Raw genomic sequence first — 7,863 nt, 5'->3', positions numbered from 1 at the left:
CAGACACTGGACTTGACACATTTATGAAATTGATTATTCCAGTTACTAATAAGCACGCACCTATTAAGGAAATGACTGTAAAAGCTGTTAAATCTCCTTGGATTGATGAGGAATTGAAAAATTGTATGGGTTGAGAGGGATGAGGCAAAAGGTATGGCAAATAAGTCTGGCAGCCCAACTGATTGGCAAATGTACTGCAAATTAAGAAATCATGTGACTAAACTAAATAAAAATAAACTATACTATGAAACAACGAGAAATTATATAAAGAATTATAGTAAAAAGCTTTGGAGCACATTAAACAAAATTCTGAGAAAAAAAAGCCAACTCGGCTCCTTCATACATTGAATCAGATGGCTCATTTATCACAAAACCCACTGATATTGCCAAGATAAACAAACTTAGGGATGACATGCCAGCAACAAACGCTGACACTACACATCCAAGTATATCTGACCAAATTATGAAAGACAAGAAATGTACTTTTGAATTCCGTAGAGATGGAAAAAATGATTGTTGTCTTTCAACAATGAGAAGCCCCGGGGTCTGACAATCTAGGGGCAGCAGGTAGCCTAGTGGTTAGAGCTTTGGGACAGTAACTGGAAGGTTGCTGGATCAAATCCCTGAGCTGACAAGGTAAAAAATCTGTTGTTCTGAACAGGGCAGTTAACCTACAATGACCCCAATAGGCTGTGATTGTAAATAAGAATTTGTTCTTAACTGACTTCCCTCATCAAATAAAGGTTTAAAAAAATGTAGATGGAAAATTACTGAGGATAATAGCAGATGTTATTGCCACATCTTCAATTTAAGCCTACTAGAAAGTGTGTGCCTGGAGGGAAGCTAAAGTCATTCTGCTACCAAAGAATAGTAAAGCCCCCTTTATTGGCTCAAATAGCCGACCAATCAGCCTGTCAACAAACTTCTGAAAAAAATTATGTTTGAGAAGTACACTCGACACTCAACACTTACACAAATGACTGATGATTGGCTGAGAGAAATTGATGATAAAATGATTGTGGGGGCTGTCTTGTTAGACTTCAGTGCAGCTTTTGACATTATCGATCATAGTCTGCTGCTGGAAAAACGTATGTGGCTCAACTATGTCTCGATTTGAATAATGTGGAAATTGAGCAAGTTGAGGTGACTAAACTGCTTGGAGTAACCCTGGGTTGTAAACTGTGATGGTCAAAACATATTGATACAACAGTAGCTAAGATGGGGAGAAGTCTGTCCATAATAAAGCGCTGCTCTGCCTTCTTAACAACACTATCAACAAGGCAGGTCCCTAGTTTTATCACACCTAGACTACTGTTCAGTAGTGTGGTCAGGTGACACAAAGAGGGACTTGGGAAAATTGCAGTTGGCTCAGAACAGGGCAGCACGGCTGGCCCTTAAAAGTACACGGAGAGCTAACATTAATGACATGCATGTCAATCTCTCACGGCTGAAAGTGGAAGAGAGATTGACTTCATTATTACTTGTTTTTTTAAGAGCTGTTGACAAGCTGAATGTACCGAGCTGTCTGTTTAAAATACAAGCACATAGCTCGGAAACCCATGCATACCCCACAAGACATGCCACCAGAGGTCTCTTCACAGTCCCCAAGTCCAGAACAGACTATGGCAGGTGCACAGTACTACATAGAGTCATGACTACATGGAACTCTATTCCACATCAGGTAACTGATGCCAGCAGTAGAATCAGATTTAAAAAGCAGGTAGAAATACCACCTTATGGAACAACGGGGACTGTGAAGAGACACACACAAAGGTACAGACACATGCATACGCACACATTGTGATATTGTTGCATGGTGGTATTGAACATTTTGTGTTTTGGAGATGTGGTGGTGTAGGGATGTTATATGATGTACTGTTTTATCTTTAGAAAATTCAATACAAACAAAGTTCACTGTTTTATCTGTTGTTTTATATGCCATGTGGATGCTTTAGTGTGTTTGGATCCCAGGAAGAGTAACTAATGGGGATCCCTAATAAATACACAAATACAAACCACTCCAGGAATCTTCCGCTTATACCACCTTTATATAACACCTTTATTAAACTCCAGCTATAACACCTTTTATACCACATTTATTAAACTCCAGATATAACACCTAAAGTATTATTAATATCACCTCCCCTGTCTGATATCTAAACTTTCTCTATGCCCCAAAATCTAAAGGTAGAAATGTCATTAAAATGTACTGCGACTGGATAATCCTTGTCGTTTCTCCTGATTTAACTTTTATGTTCACTAATTCTCTGTTTGAGAGAGCGGGAGGTTTTACCGACATAGCAGAGCCCACATGGACATTTAATAATGTAAATAACATGGCTGGTGGAACACGTAATAATATCATTTATTTGGATTTTCACCCTCCAGACATTAGTTCCTGAAGGACTTAATGATGAAATGCCTATGTATGTTATGTTGTGAATTTGAACATGAATTATGTGCCTATTGAAGATTACTCTGATGTTTTTCGTACGATGTGCCCAATGATTAATGAAAACTTACTATGTCCTCATTGTGGTTTTACAGACGTGTTTAATACGTCTTATTTATACACTTCTGTAATATTTATGGAATGCATATTGTTATATTTGGTAGCACTTATTTGTTTTTCCTTTGCCTCCAACCCCTTTCGATGTGTGGAACGGATGTGGGTGGGGCTAGGTCTACATAAGGGTGCTAATTTCCAAAAATTCACAAAAGCTCTGACGAAGGCCGTGAGGCCGATATGTAAGCTTATTAAATATCAGTGATACTATCAAGAGCAGTGTGTGGTTTCCTTTTTCCTTCATACCACCTTTATATACCACCTTTATCAAACTCCAGAAAAACACATTTTATACCACCTTTATATAACACCTTTATTCAACTCCAGATATAACACATTTATTAAACTCCAGCTATAACACCTTTTATACCACCTTTATATAACACCTTTATTAAACTCCAGATATAACACATTTATATTACACCTTTATTAAACTCCAGATATAACACCTTTATATAACACCTTTATTAAACTCGACATAACACCTTTATATACCACCTTTATTAATCTCGATATAACACCTTTTATACCACCTTAATATAACACCTTTATTAAACTGGAGATATAACACCTTTATATAACACCTTTATTAAACTGGAGATATAACACCTTTTATACCACCTTTATATAACACTGTTTATATCACCTTGGCAGCAGTTAATAGGGATCCCTAATGAATACAAATACCTGATCTTCGCAGCACCATTCTTACACCTTCACATCACTGCACTGTGGTTCTTCAATGTTTTCCAGATTTAAAATAATAAAAAATAGTCAAATAAACATAGGTCAATGGAAACCTGTCTACTGATGTCATCTCTGGATCCTGCAGTGCAAACTAGACTCCACTGTCACAATCAGAATCCAGTGACTGTAGGTTTGGACTCAGTGTGGAAGGAGAGAGGCAGGCTGGGTTTGTCCTCACTGTTAATCTGTCAACTCTGGATAGAATCCCAGTCCTAAATAGAAGTCTGAGATCAACCTCCTGATCCTCCCCTGTGTAGGCCACATCCCCTCCCATTGTTACTGCAGTGTATGAAAACATGTTGAACAATGGCTGCCTAAAATGCTGTGGTGCTTACTAACACAATAGGAAAGGTTGCGGTAGACGTGGGCCATCACAGGAGAGTTCACAGCTCTTTCACTCTGAACATTCATATCAATGACTCACCCTCAAATGGAACATCACCACCAGAGTTCTACAATACTATTTACATAATCAACTGGGCACTATAACATCCTGACCCTCTATATAGTCTTGGGTATATATTGAACTCTAACAAAGGGCCATGGAAAAGGTCTGTTGAAATGAATACTGTAATGGTGTAGAGAAAGGTAACACAAGCTTTCTCTCTGGTTCCATTATCCAATAGATAGATAGTGGGTAATTCTTGAATTGAATGGGAAATATTGTCTCTGGAATTTGGTACCTAATAAAACACAGTTATTTTTAATTTTTTTAAGTTATATGAAATGAGTCTGTAGTTTCTAACTGATAGTGAGTGGAGGATGACACGCCCCTTTTTAGCTTTCATCTCTTACCCACTTTTAGAATAGTTATTTTCCCCTTTTGTATTGTACAACCTACTGATATGAATACATACACTACCAGCCAACAGTATGGACACACCTACTCATTCAAGCGTTTTTCTTTCTTTTTACTATTTTCTACATTGTAGAATAATCGTGAAGACATCAAAACTATGAAATAGCACATACGGAATAATGTATTAACCAAAAAAAGTGTTAAACAAATCAAAATATATTTTATATTTGAGATTATTCAAAGTAGCCACCCTTTGCCTTGATGACAGCTTTGCACACTCTTGGCATTCTCTCAACCAGCTTCATGAGGTAGTCACCTGTAATGCATTTCAATTAACGTGTGTGAATTTGTGGAATTTCTTTCCTTCTTAATGTGTTTGAGCCAATCAGTTGTGTTGTGACAAGGCAGGGGTGGTATACAGAATATAGGCCTATTTGGTAAAAGGCCAAGTCCATATTGTGGCAAGAACAGCTCAATTAAACCATTTGTTAAAAAGTTTTTGTTAATCCAGCATAAAGCTTGAGCTTTCCTTTCAGCACCATGGAGTGAATCCTTACCACCGCTGCACCTGGCTATTAGCCACCGGAGTCTAGTCAGGCAGCGAAACAGTTAATTCTGCCTAATTTACTGCTGATATGATTGACTTGCTTAAACAAATATGGTTTCTACTGACTCCTTGTGGATTTGTGGAAGTCGATGAGAACCTTCTAGTTAAATAAAGGTTAAATAATAATAATAAAATATGTACATGCTAAAATCGCTACTCTAAAGTACATAGGGTGTTCACTCCTTAGGCCTACCTTCCTTTCTGCGTCAGACTTCAGCCTCATGTCTTGGGTGGAACATCTACTTCTGAAAGTACCATGTTTACATTCATAATGACATTTCAGATTGAACTGACACACTGCAAACAAGACACACTGTTTTGAAATGAGAGAAATACGATTAATATATTTTAACAGAACAGGTAGGCCTATTAATACAGATATTGGTGATTTTACCACTGTAATCAGATCAACATTCTTATGTTATGGTCATTGAAGTGATTAGCCCACTAACCACGTGTTAAATGTGTAGTGTAGCCTACACTGTGTAGGACTATGAATTGGGCAGCTATACGCTATTTGTTAATAGGCTAATTATGTTCTGGCCCGCAGACTAGCTACAAGCCAGCAACAAATTGACTGGAGGCCAAACCTAGTTACCAACCCACATTGTATATTGTCAATTCAATTTCCCCCATCATCACAATACAGATAATTCAAACAGGTATAGTGAAAACTTGAAAGACTCATTGTCTATGTGAATTGAAATTATGTTGTTCCCCACCAGTGCCCTCAGAAGAGGAAACAATGATACAATGTAGTCTAACAACATCTCTCTCAAACAGCACAGATGTGAGATGTGTTTCACTGTAGAAGCACTGGTCCTCTTACATTTTAATTCCAGGTTGCATATTACAATATTTAAGGGCATATCAGATGGTCTGCTCTGACCATAACAGTCACACCAAGCATAGGGTTGGTTGGTATAAGATTGAAATGGGTAAATAATGTACCCATGAAAACCCTATGAAATAGCTCCCCAAAACCATCTGATGTATATATTTAATGTATTACATTAATGGTGACCACACCCCTTCCAACAATACATTTAAATCGTGTTTTACTGTGATTGTTCCACCCTGCTGCATATATTCAATGTATTCCATTTCAAATGTGTCTCCCAGTGCAGCTTTACTTCCGGGCTATTATGACACATCTGTCAGTTTCTTCTATGTTCCTAGGCCTCTAGTACAATAAAAAACATATGTTTTTTTGGTCACTACCATTCCACGAAAATACCATGCTATATTTTCTTCATTGTACTACAATCGCACATTTTTGTAAGGGCTGTTCTTCACATCAGAGTGCTGCTGCAGGCTCTCTGCGTCTCTTGACCATGTCGGGCGGGCCGGGCACAACCCACAAAGCTCAAGGCACGCTCTCCACTTCCCTCCAGTAGTTATTTAGCAAGCATGAAATTGTTTGGTGAAATATGCATAAAAGGAGAGTAATTGCCCATAATTCTGCACATTTTGATAGTTGTTCTTCCAGCTTTTTGCAGGCAGTCATTTTCTTTTGATTAATGTATTTGCATTTTTGACGGTATAATATATTTTTTATTAATGTTTTTATGTTTTAAAAAGACAACTACATTTTCAAAAAGCATTTACTGTTTTGCAAAAGTTGTGTGTCTGGTGGACTCTGTTTTGAAAATTGTTCCAAAAAATGCTTGTAAGAATTGAGAGAAACTGTAATACATAAAGACGGTTGCTCCCTGATTAAATAGTACAAGAGTACACCCTGCTGGACAAAAAAGCTTACTGCACCTGGTATTCCCAGGCAGCGTACCATCCAAGTACTAACCAGGCCCGAACCTGCTTAGCTCCCGAGACTGGGCGTATTATCACTGGACAGAGGAACTCTGCCTAGAAGGCCAGCATCCCGGAGTCGCCTCTTCACTGTTGACGTTGAGACTGGTGTTTGCGGGTACTATTTAATGAGGCTGCCAGTTGAGGACTTGTGAGGCGTCTGTTTCTCAAACTAGACCCTCTAATGTACTTGTCCTCTTGCTCAGTTGTGCACCGGGGCCTCCCACTCCTCTTTTTATTCTGGTTAGAGCCAGTTTGCTCTGTTCTGTGATGGGAGTAGTACACAGCATTGTACGAGATCTTCCGTTTCTTGGCAATTTCTCGCATGGAATAGCCTTCATTTCTCAGAACAAAAATAGACTGACGAGTTTCAGAAGAAAGTTATTTTTTTCTGACCATTTTGATTCTGTAATTGAATCCACAAATGCTGATTCTCCAAATACTCAACTAGTCTAAAGAAGTCCAGTTTTATTGCTTCTTTAATCAGAACACAGATTTCAGCTGCGCTAACATAATTGCAAAAGGGTTTTCTAATGATCAATTCGCATTTTAAAATGATAAACTTGGATTGGCTAACACAACGTGCCATTGGAACACAGGAGTGATGGTTGCTGATAACGGGCCTCTGTACGCCTATGTAGATATTCCATAAAAAATCTGCCGTTTCCAGCTACAATAGTAATTTACAACATTAACAATGTCTACACTGTATTTCTATCAATTTTATGTTATTTTAATGGACAAAAAATGCGCTTTTCTTTCGAAAACAAGGACATTTCTAAGTGACCCCAAACTTTTGAACGGTAGTATATATATATACACTGCTCAAAAAAATAAAGGGAACACTTAAACAACACAATGTAACTCCGAGTCAATCACACTTCTGTGAAATCAAACTGTCCACTTAGGAAGCAACACTGATTGACAATACATTTCACATGCTGTTGTGCAAATGGAATAGACAAAAGGTGGAAATTATAGGCAATTAGTAAGACACCCCCAAAAAAGGAATGGTTCTGCAGGTGGTGACCACAGACCACTTCTCAGTTCCTATGCTTCCTGGCTGATGTTTTGGTCACTTTTGAATGCTGGCGGTGCTTTCACTCTAGTGGTAGCATGAGACGGAGTCTACAACCCACACAAGTGGCTCAGGTAGTGCAGTTCATCCAGGATGGCACATCAATGCGAGCTGTGGCAAAAAGGTTTGCTGTGTCTGTCAGCGTAGTGTCCAGAGCATGGAGGCGCTACCAGGAGACAGGCCAGTACATCAGGAGACGTGGAGGAGGCCGTAGGAGGGCAACAACCCAGCGGCAGGACCGCTACCTCCGCCTTTGTGCA

At 38.7% G+C, this 7,863-nt stretch overlaps 1 protein-coding gene across 1 annotated transcript in view; it reads left to right on the top strand.

Moving 5' to 3' along the window:
* LOC139533043 (zinc finger protein 658B-like) overlaps positions 1-7,863 on the top strand; it is a 147,595-nt gene that overhangs the window by 62,951 nt on the left and 76,781 nt on the right. The gene's annotated exons all lie outside the window — the stretch shown is intronic.

This window comes from Salvelinus alpinus, chromosome 10 (genome assembly GCF_045679555.1).
Source record: "Salvelinus alpinus chromosome 10, SLU_Salpinus.1, whole genome shotgun sequence".
Taxonomy (NCBI): Eukaryota; Metazoa; Chordata; class Actinopteri; order Salmoniformes; family Salmonidae; genus Salvelinus; species Salvelinus alpinus.
The sequence above is the reverse complement of the archived record's forward strand: the minus strand, read 5'-3'. Positions and strand labels throughout refer to the sequence as shown.